Consider the following 15,922-nt stretch of genomic DNA (forward strand, 5'->3'; position numbering starts at 1 on the left):
GTTGGAATTTTCACTTCAATTTCACGCCGTCTTTTATTCCAGATTAATTTTGAAAACGGCAAAAAAGTACTTGCGATGCCGCTGAAAATATATACGTTTCTGTTAACGGATTACCTATACTTATACGTGGTTCACTTAGACTGATCAATTTGTGTTGTGCCTATATAGGGGTGCCGTTTAAACCCGCTTTATGTGACCAAGTTCATATTATTATTTGTCTCATTTAAAGTTGAACTATATTATCAAATTAACGTTGAATGGTAAAGTCCACAGAACGTCTATCACAGGTCATTGTAAAGCTTTTACAATAATTCAAAAATTGTTATGCATTTTTGCAAAAAAAATTCAACTCGTGCGAGATGAATGAATAGATAGAAAATAAATTACATTTATTTACATGAAAATAAAAAACCGGTCAAGTAGAAAGTGATAACAAACATACATACGTACATGTATTACACCTAAATATATTACTCTTCTCTATTCGCAGTCGGGTACCTAAAAAGGAAAAAAAAACTGGGTCAGTTTTCAGAGCGGACCCTAGTTTTTCGTTCAATCGGATCCATCTATAGTATTTCCATAGCAATAACTTAAGTCAGTCGAAGGACAACATCAGTAGGAGAGCTCCGAACGGGGGTGCGTTTGCTAAATTACACGAATCATATATATATATATATTTTATACCGAAGGTTATTTCGAGTTTTTCTTCAAGCAGAAGAAACGCTAGACAACGTTCACTTAATGTTTTATTTTGGAACTGAAATTAACCAACAATAATCGTAGGGCCCTTATCAGTAGAGTCATGGCATCAAGATTGGAATGATTTTCTTTTCTTACAGAAAATAAAATGTTATGTCTCTCGCGTTACTTTTTGTAATTTATTTACATCATAATCAAAAAGTAAATTTGTTTAGGTAACTTTATTTTCGTTTTCAAAGACGCTCTCAAAAATAAATACATTTAACAAAATGCCATAGAAAAACACTTAACGACAGTGTAAAAAAAAAAATAATTTCTCTTACGTTCTCTGGAGAATTGTTTTGCGTTTAAATGGGCCGACTTACAGAGCTATTATGAAAAGTTTGAAATTACTTGTCGTGAAACGACATGGCCGACGCTTAAAAACACACCGATAGTAATTCCCATCAGGATTGTAGATTGATTGCTAAACTGTAAGTCTACTAAAATGAAGTGGTAAAAAACTGAAAATAAAAAATAACACCATTAACTGTTATGTCTTTACAGCCTGGTTAAATCCCACACAGCACCAAAAAAAAAAAAAAAATCTATACTTATAACGTATAGTAAAAATGTCATTTAAGTACTTGGTTTAAAACACATTTTGCTAAACTAAACTGTGTATGACCAAAACATATTTTTAAAAATGTTCAATGTATTTTTGAAATATGTATTTTGCCATGTTTGGAAAGAATGCATTTCTTTTTTTTATTAATTTGTTAAAAAATGCATTCAAGGATGTGAAATTCGTTTTTAAAACAAATATTTTAATATATTAGTATTAATTTAAATTTCTTTTATCATTTCAAAATTTTATTAGTATGCAACCATAGTGGAACCAACCATTTGAAAATTGAAATGATAATTTTAAAAGAAATGTTCCAAAAATTAATTTTATACTGTGCTGTTTGGGATTGAAAATGTCGCACATCAAGACGCAAGCTCGTTCTTACTTAAACTAAGAAAAACGCCGTAGATGAACTTCAAAATGATTTTGGTGTATTTGAATTTACTGCTTTTGCGGTTATCTATAAAACATCATGGTTAAAAAACTTAATTTTAATTATCATTGCAAATACTTAAAATTGTTGTTTGTTTGAACTTAAAACTTAAATTAAGTATATTATTATTCTATAGGAATCTACTAAAAAGCGGTCGTTAAAAAACTTTTTAAGGATTAATGAAGTTTGTGTTCCGAAAACTTCATTGACGCGCTGAGAAATTATATTAGTTTGTTTAAAAATGTCTCTAAATGAGAAATTTATGTGGACGATTACATTTTACTACTAGTTATTTCATAGGACATTGCGCGCTTCTAAAATTTACCATTTCCTCGACTTATTTGAAAAACAGCACTTCTACTGTTTTTTTTTAATATATTATGTATTAGTACTTAACCTTTAACTTTTTACATGCATTTTGCAAGAAGATGTTACATTAGATAATTATTATTTATTCACTTTATAATAGTTTTTTATTTGTTTTTTACTATTAGTTATATGAAATGCGATTTTTTTTTTTTTGGTATTTAGTTCTTATTAGTATTTAGATATATAACTGATTCTATAACCGTGAAAAAAGTAAATAATATTCTAAATTCTCACATGTTTCACACTGTATTACAAAATTAAAATTTTGTAGTTTTTCATTTCGCAGACATTTTAGTTGATTTGCTAATCATAAAAATGTATACTAAAGCAGCATAATTAAATTAGAAAATTTTAGTTACTAAAGTTGTAAAGCTAACTTTTAATAGCTTTTAGCTCATTGCGGCAACAACAGTGGTTCTAAAAACTTTTTATATTTTATAATAACTAACAGCAAATAAATTTGAATGACAGCAACGAGCTGTTTAAGTTGAACACCTACACTGCATATTATACATGATTTATATTTAAATACACATTTTGTGTAAACTAAGAACAGAACAGTTGCTTAAGTAATCCGTTTGAATTAAGCACGCGCGTGCATTATGTAAACAAAATGACTATATATGTGCTGAACTTGAAGTAAATGTTCTGTAAAATTTTTAATTCTTTTCAACGGATAAAAATGACTACAAAATACCACGCGAGGAAATTTCCTCGGATTTTGTATGTATTACTGTTCGATAATGTCAAGGATTTATATTATGTATAATTTAATCTATACATACATAGATATTGCTTTTAAATACTCGACAATAACGCCACGAGCTGTACAATGTTCATTACAAAGCTGTGAATATCCTTTGAAATCTTATTACTGTTTAATCACATTTTATTGTCGCTCAAAAGAAATGTAGATGTACATAACTTAAGAGTTAAGCCATAAGATATTATTGTCTTATTTTCATAAATGTTTGTATTTATTTGATTTAGCGGTTAAAAAGAAATTTTAATTTCGGTGTAAATGTTTTTGTTTTTTTGGAAATTTTTTACTGTAAATCTTATAAATATATTTTGTGTAAATTCAATGTTCACACGTGTCGAAATTATTTTAAACGTGATACTTTATTTGTTATTGTAACACGAGCCTTGAATGTTTGTAAATAATAAATCAGACTCATTTTTTATGTATTTACTCGAAAATGGCATTCAGACGTTGTTTGAGATAAATCATTTTTTGAGCAACGACGATTTGAAAATAAATTCTATTAAACAAAACCGGCGACGTAGTCATATATTTAGTACATTTAGGGAGACAAATATACATATAAAATAATGTTATTTATTTTCGTAATTACTTTATTTGTATTCTTATAGGGTTCCTATACAATGCAATCACTATATTTTATTTTAAAAGGAATTAACATAAAATTGTTTTATTAAGAACTAAAATCCATAACAAACGCATTTTATAAGAATAAAACAATATAATGAGTAAATCGTATTCAATTATTATAATTGTATAATATTATATAACGTGTAGCTTTACAGTAAACAATACCATTTGGTTGATTATAAATTGTACATTTAGATAGCATAATATATTACATAGTATCTGGTTAATTTCAACATATTTTCTTTGTGACAAAAAGTTGGGAGCCATCTTTTAAAAATATACATCTTTAGATTTATTTGTTTATAACAAAAAAAGTAGAATACAAAAAAAGATGGTAAAAATGTAATTTATTTATTAACACTTTATAATAGTTATAAAGAATTTTAGTAACGTCAAAAAAAATAATATTTTCATAGAAATTAAGGATTTTTTAAGATTTCAAATGTATGTGTAATAATTGTTTAATGTGATTCAGTTTTAAAATGTTATTGAATTTTGTTGCTTAAATGTTATTCATATAAAATTATTTTTATTTCTGAAAACAAAATTTCATTACTAATTGTTTGTTTAAATATTTATCTGTACTTTAGTTTAGAATTGCTTTTACTCATAAAAAATGTTGCATGAATTAAAAATAACACCCTGAAACTAATACAAATTAATCTAAAAATAAGTTGACAGGGTAGTAATGTATTAAAATCACTATTTTTATTATATAAATACTGCATAAATAAAACTACTTAAAAGCCGGCCGCTTTCAATTCTTCTAGATTACTAGTTTTAGGTTTATTAATTATAAATAACATTAAAACAAAAATTAATTGACAATCCAATTTAAATGGTTTTCTATTTTAAAAGTACTCACTTAAACGTTTCTGAATAAACTAATTGGAAATGTCTTTAAAGCGCCGGTTGTTTTATTAAGAAATAAAAGTAACGATATTGTATTAAATTTGTGTAAAATTGTTATTTAAATTAAAGTGTCAGGTTAAGAATGTGAAACGCTGAGAGAGCGTGGGTGTTGCAGTTATTTCGTGTTATTATTGGAACGAGTTTTTTTTTTTTACTGCTATTACTTTTTTTCAGTAAAGACAGAAACAAGGTGTTAAAGAACTCGGAGCGGAAACGGAAAATTCAATTTAGAACGCCAAATCATTAAAACGACTGGCCGGGTACAATATATAAGGAGTCTAACTCCCGTGTACAGCATTTGTAGAACCTGATTAGTGGTATAACAATAAATTGAAACACAACTCAATTTTTTTCTTGACGGTATAAAATTATCTATAAATCAATATAATACACCAAACTTGATCTAAAATTCTTGTACAAATCTTTGAAAGTTTTTAGCCTGAACTCTTTGTGCAGGACTATTTCTAAGAGCAAGAGACAAACTTCTGTTTTTAATAACTTACAAATCACGAGCGTGCAATCACCTTCGTCCAGCCAGTCACTGAGACAAAGTAGGTGTACCGTTACAAAAGCACGTTCGACGTCATAATATATTTGTTGTCACACGTGTACCTTGTAATCATATAAGATGATCCGCACACAGCACTTTGACTAATACGGTTTATTGGTAAGACAGAGAGCTTATTAGTGTACAACGGTTCATTCAGTTACTATCATCTAAAGCGAGAACAATTATTGTAAGTTGGGTGAAGTGAGGTAGCTGCAATTAAAAACATTTACGACAAGAAGTCGAAATTATTTTATTAAAATTTACTAGTTTTAATTATTAATTGGAAAAACTTAACAGTCGCAACCCCCCATTAAGTTCTATTTACCTCACTTCACTCTACTTTGGTTTAAAAGAGCCTATTTCGCTTTTGGCAAATGAGCTTTGATGTTTTTTTTTTAGAATATTGTAACGTTCCTGCTATATAAAGGGTGTTTTAAATAAACCTGTTTTTTTTGTATTCTTCATAACATAGTAATATTTTATTAGATTAACTAAATTTGTTTTTAATAAACCATAAAAATGATTGCAATTTTAACATTTTGACAATGAAACGTTATTTTATTTTGTTAAAAAAAAAGTGTATACCTTATTGTAAAATTATTTTTCTAAGGAATACAAATGTTGGTTTGGAATTTCTTTTTTTCCCAAAAATTGAATGTCTTGACATTTGTGTACCAATGTAGATTAGATATTAATTTGGTTAAAAAAAAATGACTTTTTTTGAGCTCTATAAACCAAGTTCTACCTTTAAGACGTGTGAAGAGATGCAAGGAGACATTGTCAGTCCATATAGATTAAAGTTGATATTATGTTGTCTTTAAATTAAATTGCTTTTGATTCAAATGTCAATAGCGTCCCATAGTTATCGTGTGGGTAATATATAATTTCCCTAATTTTTTCTATTGTTGCTTTACATTCTAGAGGTTGATTTTTATGTGGCATATCATGTATGAACTTGGAACTTTAGTTCCATCGGTTGTAAAATGACGGTTTTCACAAGGTTAATTTATTTGTGGTGGAGTTACGAGGTCGGAATGAAAATGAAAATAAACGTGAACTGATACGAGCGCTTGATTGTGTCCATTGTATTCGTATAAGTGTGTACATACTTGGTATACAAAAAAAAAAAAAAAAATGTATGAAAAAAAAACTTATTCTAGTGGAAGGAAGTGCACTTGGTGGTTTTTATCTACCGCGCGTACGTCACAGCCAGCAGATATTATAATAGTATTATAGACATAATATATTTTACCGTGACTTTATATTATACCTAACATAATAATATACGATTTATGCGATACACTTATTTTGTTTGTGAACTTGCCAAGTACGTGGTGGACGAGATCTTTGACGAACGTCCGCCGTCGACCGGACTTGTGCGACGTATTCAATTTGGCGTACTTCATTTCAAAGTCTTAAAAGATTTGGTTGACCAAACGATAATAGTCGTAAATGTTTACTAGTCCTACGTACATTTGTGTTGGGACAATAATTATTGTGTTCAACGGTATCGTAGCAACTGTGCCGCAGCGCCCGGGCGACATTTTCGAGCTTATCGGCGCGGCCACACTGGATCATCGTTCTCGGCGCACCGAAGACCCATAAGCACACGGCGTTCCCACAGCAACCGACGGCAGAACGCTACTTAAACTTCAACCGGACGGTGTGCTGACGGCCAGACAATAATATTATCATCACAACACCGCACACATCCATAGCGCATTTCCGATCCACAGGTAAGACTATACTAGACACGATCAGCTGTTATTAACAATATTATAAGTCCCACTCGATGTTTGTGTAGAATGTAAAAAATAACGAGGTAGACGACAGTATAACGACAGTTTTTTTCTCTATTTATTTCTAGACATATATGTACAACGTAAGAATGAGTTTAAACGTTTCGATTGTAGCTTGTCGGTTGCGTTTATTTGCCGAGTACATATAATAATAATATTGTCAGGGCCCCTAACTCTATCGACGGTCGCTTCAGCGCAGCCTACCAAATCAACTAGACGAGCTGACTATAACCGTCGAGTATAGTAGCTGGCCAATATATTATACTAAATGCTATAATGCTGTAATATACATATTTTATGGCTACATAAAATATGTTCTTCGCAAATGATGCAATTATTGACATAACATAACTATTTGGTATGCCCACACAGAAAAAATATAATATTTTTAGTAATTTAATAATCTGTTAATCTAACCAAATCTGCGCTAAACCGATTTCAATAATGGGCATTGGACGTATTCAATCTACTAGTACTCATATACATGATTTGATGAGTACAAAATAGGTTTTGGGGAAATATTATTTAAATTAAAATATAATAATTACAATATACATATATATATAACTACAAAAACAAATGTAAAAACAATGTAATAGTTATTTATTATATTATGTATAATGGATATAGGTACATTGTATCTATATTATACAATACATATTGTTTAATAACGCTGTACACATACGTTTAACTTATATGGAATACATATTCAAGTAATTAAATATCAATTATGATTTTGTATTTGTTTTTTAGGCAAATATTTAAATTCCAATGTTTTTCATTCGTGGTAATCATAACAAGCGTTGTTTGTTTTATTTAAATGTACATCTGTAGTTTTCTTCAAGGATATATTTTCGAAAGTTGTAATTTATATTTTATCTTTTTTTGTGTACATATTGCTGTTTTGAGAAAATATTTTTGTTACCCGAAAAGATTCTTGATATTAACCTTAGATTATCTAAACCAATTATTTTTAAATTGTCTGCGTTCGTTTAATTTTCAATTAACTGAATATAAATAAAAAAAAATAAGATTTTTTTTTTATAAAGGAAATCTTTTATTATATCTGTTTTCATTGTTATATAACTTGTTTGTATCGAATTATTCGCAGTATAGCATTTTTATTGATAATGATTAATTATTTAGTTTTGAATTTTGACTGGTTTGTGTGGAACAATTTTTAAATTTACCTACATTATTTTTAATATTATTCTATATAGACATTATTCTATGCTCTGTCAAACAACACCTAGTTCGTGATTCGTTATTCAAAACGATCCATTAAACCGTAAGAGGTTGTAAGAGTTCTAACTATAGTTAAAAAAATTTATAATGAAAAGGAACTTTCATTTCCAACTTGTTTCCAGTGGCCAATATCAACGTTAATTTGGTATATTTAATGTTATCGTTTGTATGTTTTCCAATTGGATATACGTACAACAGCTGTGTCAGGCATTCAACATTCTAGTGATACGGAGAAGAACTTGGCTACAAATGATTTTCCAGAGTATTGTTTTTCGTTTTCATAATGTCAATTTCTAGAAATGGGCGACGAATTTTCATTTCACGAAAGGGATTCAATTAAAAAAGTCCTTCGTTGATTCCAAATTAGTTTTGAAGAAGGAAGGACGAATAAATTATATTCAGTTGTTGTGTGTAGGCAAAAAGGTGTTTTCTTGGGAAACGTGAAAGGTTCAGGACTGTGTAATTGCTACACGCCGTTTTGGCGGCAGACGATGACGGCTATCCCATGGATAAACACCAAACATTTATCATAAGACTGTCCGGTTGGGTTGGAAATCGTACGGGTTGGCTCGAGATTAAAGTGTCTGGAAAAAAAAATCGTACAACGTCGGACCAAAACTAGAATGCATTGTTTCGTAAAATGGCCTGTCGTTTCGATTGAACAAAAAAAGCCCTTGATGTGTATTATAATGGGATTTTCGTTAAAGGCACAACGCAACGGTCGTTCTCATCCGGGATCAATGCGAGCTATCGGCGGCCGCCAATTAGGGAAATTCCATTTTCTTTTTATAACCGGATCGAATTTCGACGATAGAAATAATTATTTTCGGGTCGCTTGTAAAATAGAACTGGAAAAAAACAAATGCCGTCTCCGTCAGATGTACTATGAAGAATCGTTTAGGTCGCAGTCGATGAACGGTTTGTGGTGGTGACAAATATAAAACGATTGTGCCGTCGCGCCCTTTGAAGTCTCTCTATAGAGACCAGCTTTACCGAATTTTCAATACAGCCCGTCCATCTGTAATGGTCATAGGATTTAAAACACAAAGAGGTTCACAATTAACTCGACTAACGCGATCGCTGTTTAAGAGGATGTATTACGGTCGACCGCTGGCGCAATGGACGCGGTATGGTGTTCGCTGTTTAGAGAGAGTTGGTAATTGTTTTGTTTCACAAAATCCCAGAGAAACGATACACTCGGTGTGTCGGTGTTATTCACCCCGTTGTGCCCACGTAGATTTCGTTGCAACTTGACATATAGCACCCCTTGAATTGAGTTCACCGGACGTACGTCCATCGGGATTTTATAGAGCTGAAAATAACACTGTGGGGGTTCTTTCTGGCGATATTCAATAAACCGATTGAATTTCAAAAGAACACCGACGCCTTTTAATTGACAAATCGATTTGGGCTTTTTTTTTTTTTAATTTTTGCCAACTATTTATCATTATTGTTTTCATTCGCTTTGTCTGGCTCGCAGGAGCATATGTTCGTACTAAAACGATTGCCGGAGGCGTGTAAATATTTGGCCAGACGAAACGCAAAACGGTTTTAGTTGTGACGCCTTGGAAATTAACCGACGGACAGACGGAGGAGAGTAAAATAACATACGACCCTTTGAAGATCAAGAAGAAAAAAAAGTCCCGAACGGATATTATATTTCGCTACGTTGTTATTGTTTGTTCGGTGTGTATCCGAATGCTAAGCGAGCCCAACAGAAAATAACGGGGTCGAAAATTATGTAACCCTTTGGTTTTTCGTCCGCGCGTAGGCGCAAGGGCGTTTCAAATGGATTTAAATACTTGGAAAATGTCACCGTGTGTATGTATTTGTATGATAACATTAAACGGAATAACAATACAATATGGAGTTGACATAAAACAAACTTTGTGTTGCCTTTGTTCGGTGTACCGCGTTTAGTATATTCACTATTATAATATGTGGTTGTATATTGTACTACTTCAATTGTTTTGCAATCTACTGTTGTAATAATGTAATTTATTTGTATATGATAAATTACCACTGGTAAAAGGGGTGAACGTCCGAACAAAATAAGTCTATTCGATAATCGGTGTTTTGAATAAACAATTATTTTTATTAACATGAAACAAATCGAATAATACAGAGAGACTGCACCTAAAAAAGGCATGTCATCAAATAATATATGGTAATTTTTGGGCTACTGTGTTCTTAAGATGTGCAGGTACACGACATAGCATACGTTTAAACAAACATTTACTTGATTGCGTCGAACTCTTGCAACTTTGATGTCCATGAAATAGTTTCTTGGGCGTTGTTGGCAGTAAAAAAGTAAACTGCTGACCCCTAAAAGTTTGTCGCGTGTACACATTTTTCAGTGACAATCACGGCATCCTTGAACGTGCTTGCCAAAATTGTCGATCGGCTGCAGAAGGAAACCCTCGTAAGCACGACAATTTTTATTTTACCGATTCCGTACTGTATTGAGTTGTTGTAAGTAGCCAAATAATAGGTAGCTAGTAGGTACCGTTCAAAGTCTTACATGGATGTGTCGTGTTGAGTAAATTATTTAAGATTATTAAATTGAGAGTACAATTACAGTACCTGCGTTGTTCAAAACTTACACTTACAACTGAGTTTGCCAATTTGAAAAAATTGTTTTTTATACACTTCATGTCATTTTCTATGGGAAATTTTACCCATAATTTTCTCTGAGTAAGTTTCCTAAAAAAAACTTCAGTTTATTATGGTATTATTAAGCAAAAAAAAAAAGGCATTGTTCAGTTATCGGTTAATCGAACAAGGTCGAATTCATCCACGAATGTCAACTTTCAAGGCCATAGTTTTGGACTGGTCTAGTTTGCAAAGAAAAGTCGTATATTATTATAAGAAAATCGTTATTTATTAGGGAAATTATCATCCATGTTTATTCAGTATACTATGTAAAAGGAAATGGTCATAAAAAATATGCACTTTGCATACTTTTCAGTCGGCAAATTTATGGATTTAAATAAAATATTTGTTTTGTTTACTTCTATTGTGAGGTATAGTTGAATTATTAATATTTTTATAATTTATTATAGTAAATAATAAATATTAATTGAGCAGTTTTTTTTTTTTATAAAATTATATCTTAGATGAAGTAAAGAAGTAATAATATAAATTATAAAGACGACTAATGAAAAACAACAAATTAATTTAAAAAAAAAATTGTATCGTTTGTTTAAGATAGTATAATAATTTAATATACTCCCTATTATTGGCTTAAGTCGTTATGGAAGTCAGTAGAAGAGTGTATTTTAGCAACTTGACCTTATTTTCAACAAAAGTATAATTTTATTAATTTTGTCTATAAATAGATTGTTTACGAACCCACTCGATCTGCAAACACGACAAAAATAGAAACTTCATAATATGATATACCATTAAACCACATTAATGTTCACTATTGTTTCATTCGAGAACTTTTGCAATTTTCCCGCCATAACGTCTTAAGTTTCAATTTATAGAGATGGCAATAATATCGTTCATATTGCACCAACCAATTATCATAAACATTTAACATCATATATAATTATTACTTATTTGAGAAACAAAATCCTCAAGTCAAAAATCACAATATATAAATACCAATGATACTTTTATACTATGATTGATTGTATTATACTTACGTCTATAAAGTTTTTGTGTGGGTTTGAGTTTTATGTTTCATTTTTATTAAACTATGCTACCAACTAAATAATAATGTATTCCGTACAGGATATTTAATTTTATTATACAGTTTTATTTTTTTTTCAAAATGAGTATCCGTTTATTTGAATTATATTATTCAGTAGGAAATCGTTACAATTATGTCCAGTAGTATATTATTTATGAGGTGATAATATAAAAATGTATAGACAATATTTACTAAAAGAAAGTCCATATATTTAAAAACAAACGAACTAAGTTGATATATTTTTTAATAATAAACGAATGTAATGTTTTACTTCTAAAAATTGACTTCCGACAAAATCTTTTAAAACCTTTTTGGCCGCAAATAACAAAAAAAATAAACAGACTTTTCTAATCACGTTGCTATTATTTTAAGTTATATTGTACACGAGCTTCTTATATGAGTAGTTACAGCGTTCCGATTGTACATGATACAAGATGTAAACTATTGTTCATAAAGACATTAAATTTTCGATCGCGGCTGCTTGGTTTTGTCGGTAATAAACTTGGAGGCAAAACCGACCTTTTTGGTAACATACTTCGTCGATTATGTGGATCATGCCCAACAGTAGTCCGCTTTTCTTACATTTGATATATTCAAGTATAGTTTTTTATAGGCGGCATTGCATTATGTAAGCATGGCCAGTGCACGGAAATCGTTTATGGGAACTGAAATGAATTGCTTGTTGTTTATTTGGAAGTAGTCGTGCATCCATCACCGGAAAAATGTTATTAATGCTCTGCGCACTACATTATACCAGCTCGTTCATTAGTCACTTACCAAAAGTCGCCCGTCAGACACGCCGACCTTTCATCTTTCGGGAAATCAAGGTCCGAACATCCGAGTATGTAGGCCACTGGTATACTTTTTCAAGGATTTACATTTTATTCGGACCGCGGTACATTCTACTACGCGTTTCATACGACGGTTTAGTTTTCGGAGGAAAAAGAAATGAAAAAAAAAATGATATCCTTTTTTTTAAGGCTAACCAGAAACGAGAAGACTACACTATATTATAGCGTTCTATGGCGATTCGTTATCCACACAATGCTGACAGGGTGAATATATAAACAATTATTTATATTGTTTCTGGAGTGCTACAGCGACCGCTCTTTGGCAAAAGCGGCGACACCGTCCCGCTATAGCTATTGTATCATCACACAGTAGAGTATACTGTATAACAACCAGCTTGAACACAGAAAGCACTTGATTCCGACCTAACCGGGAAGCCATTGCAGCAATTTTCCATCACTGCGACAGACTATGACGAGACGGTCAATCGATAGAGCTACAACAGCCCTTGTGTTAGCGTGCTAGTATTGATTGGACCAAAAAAAAAAAGTGTTTGGTTAAATGTGATTATATTATATTCTATAATAGTATTACTCGAAAAATACCTTATGAGACCTGTAGAAAAAGAAACGGGGGAAAAACATTCAAACTATGTCCGGATGTCACCACGGTATGTGTCTAAGCCATTCGTTTTACGGTACTAATTGTGTTTTGCGCGTTAAAATGTATGGCTTACGCGGGTGATAACATTATTATTGTTATTATGTAAATCATGGGTTTAACGATAAGGTTAGGGTAGTATTTAATATATATTATATAGTTTTTTTATTTTATTATATAGTATACTGCTCGAGTCTTATGAAAATAGTATAAACGTGTAATTTGTTCTTTTGTACATTATATAAAAATAAATTAAGCCAAATGGTTATTTCAGACATCTAAAAACAATATATTTTTTTATGAAAAGTTGTTTATGGTTTTTAATTAGATTAAAAATATTCCACCATAAAATCATTGTTTTTACAAGTATTTCCATCTCAAAACTAAATAATATAGTGGCTTGCCATTTATATTTTGAGTGAGTGAAGTACAACTGTTAATATAATGGCATTTATTTATTTTTGGTTTTTAAAGTGTCTTTATTTGAGGAGGATTTTTCAGAGAAAAAATATATTTTCAAGGAAGGAGTAGTTTCGAGCATCTAGTTTTCTATTCTATGTATTAAAAATTAAAGTCTTAATCATATAAGAAGTTTACTATTATTACATAACATAAATAGTGTATTTGTGTTCAAACATATTTACCTATCTACTTGTAAAATCAACGTGAGATGTATACAATTCTGTGTATTTTGTTCTTGTCATATTTTGTTAAGTATTAGAGCCGTTTGAACGCAATTTGAGAAACTGCAGAACTTGTACTTGTTTGATTGAATCATGTTGTTTCGATTTATGTTTTGAGTTTCTGTACACAAAACGTTTATCGCCCACGCAGATAAACATAACAATAACAACACAACATTAACTACATGAAACTTTTTTTTTTTCAGTGTTAAAATAGCGATTTTTTTTTGTTGTTTTCATCAAAAGTTGTTTTTGTTATTACTTGAGTCCTATATGTACTTTGCTACCTACAGACATGTGATTTGGATCGCGGACTGTGAGAGTTTTTGCGGGGTTAAAATCCGAAAATAAAATAACATTGCTCAACACTTTAAAACTTTTCGAACTCGCTAAGATTTATTTTGAAAAAGTTAGTGATTTATGTTTTCCGTAGCAACGCGTTCTCGTAAAATCTTGTGGAAATCGTACGGTATTTAAAGAAAATTATGAATTAGCGTTACAAAGATACTTTGTATAATTAATACAGATAAATGATAATGAGTTGCATATTAAATTCCAAGGGCGATAACCTTCTTAGGGCGTAGCGTTATGCTAATTTAGACTTTTACTCTGCGAAGGTGTTCAATTAATTTATTGAATTCTTTATAAGACGTCTAGACTAATGATAAATTTAAGTTTGAAAATTTCATTGACCGGCACTCGCAGAAACACATAACAATTTAATACTAATCGTTTAAAAAAAATGTAAGAAAAAGATTAATTTATTTTGTAGATGATTAATATGATAATATGACGTTTTTCACATTTTTTTTTTTTACAACCTTGCACAATCATTAATTGAGAACTGGTGGTGGTTTTAAGCTCACTGTTAACAAGCTTAGCGTTTTTAATGGTTGCAACTTTTTTTTTTACTAAAGTAAAACAACATTACACAAAGAGGCGCACTAAGTTTATTTTTGACTACAACTTCTAATAAAAATATACGCGTACAATTATATAGTGTTTTATGTTCTGTAATTGATGTACGTTTGGTATTTTTTCTCTCTCGTAATACTGTAGTTTGCCCATGCCAAGTCTAAGAATACTACATAGTTTATGGTTAATTACTGCTATTAGGTTGTAATAGTTACTTGAAAAAAAAAAATATATATACATACGTCTCTTATCTAGACATAGCAAACATCTTGCTGCCGGCGTACACACAATTTATACATTATTATTTTTATAAATATAGCGATTAGATTGAAGATTTATTGCTATTATTGATTGGGCCAACGGGGGTTCGTATAGGGGAAACGAAGGGGATGGCGATTGTGTTCTGCGGTCCTTTCGGACGACATTCTGGTACAGAGAATGAAACCGATAATTACTACAATACTGAGAATATAGGTCATCGAATTAACCCTGAAATTCATATATATATATATATATATATTTATTAGAATTCGAATTTCTCCGAATGGACAACACATTATGGTGGGGCGACTATCATTGTTTTATACAGTTGTGAAATCAGGTTTTGCTGTAGTATATTATAAGCGTGACAAAAATATACATATATATATAACGGTGATTAGTTTTGAAAACGCAAAGGGACGTGGATATACATAAATAACAGAAATCGCAGCATAATAATAAATAATATATTGTTGTGCAGAGTAAAATCGCCAATCGCTATTTTCGCGATGACAGTGTTATTTAAAAAATGGTCCAAAAAGATAATATAGAAAATGCGGCGATTAGAGCGCATAAATCTATGTTTTTTTTTTGTAATGGCCTGCGTAAACGGTTTAAATGACCAAACATTATAATATACAAGCCAAGTTCGACGAGGAACTAATAATTGGGCTGTGGGTTAGCTATGACTAGGTTTTTTGCGAAATCTAATTAAATTAAAAGGGTTCTCTTTGTTATTGCCAAGAGAAACAATAGCCGTTGTGATGGGTCATCGCGGGAAAACGTTAGAAAGTTATCGATGCGTCAGTGGGAAAAAACGTGTGTGCAAGGGGGTAAGAGACAAATTCGTTGAAATCGGGTTTTCTTTCCACATAAATAAATGTCCCAGATAAAAAAAAAAAAAGGCCCG

At 30.8% G+C, this 15,922-nt stretch overlaps 1 protein-coding gene and 1 long non-coding RNA gene across 2 annotated transcripts in view; one reads left to right on the forward strand and one right to left on the reverse strand.

Annotated features, from left to right (window-relative positions):
* Positions 1-1,064: 1,064 nt before the first annotated feature.
* LOC126844568 (uncharacterized) lies at positions 1,065-2,423 on the reverse strand. Its single transcript, XR_007686608.1, has 3 exons — positions 2,343-2,423; positions 1,692-1,766; positions 1,065-1,202 (listed from the first exon to the last, which is right to left on the reverse strand). It is a non-coding gene; the product is annotated as an uncharacterized LOC126844568 (long non-coding RNA).
* Positions 2,424-6,562: 4,139 nt separating this feature from the next.
* The window catches only part of LOC126843533 (dual 3',5'-cyclic-AMP and -GMP phosphodiesterase 11A-like), a 55,869-nt gene continuing 46,509 nt past the window's right edge, over positions 6,563-15,922 (forward strand). Inside the window, exon 1 of the mRNA XM_050581120.1 lies at positions 6,563-6,699. The gene's annotated coding sequence lies outside the window, so the exon portion shown is untranslated. The remainder of the gene's footprint in view (positions 6,700-15,922) is intronic.

This window comes from Adelges cooleyi, unplaced genomic scaffold (assembly GCF_023614345.1).
Source record: "Adelges cooleyi isolate 19-005CV unplaced genomic scaffold, UGA_ACOO_1.1 ACOO_flye_CR_arks_rails_tigmint_CR_PRNA_108, whole genome shotgun sequence".
Lineage (NCBI taxonomy): Eukaryota > Metazoa > Arthropoda > Insecta > Hemiptera > Adelgidae > Adelges > Adelges cooleyi.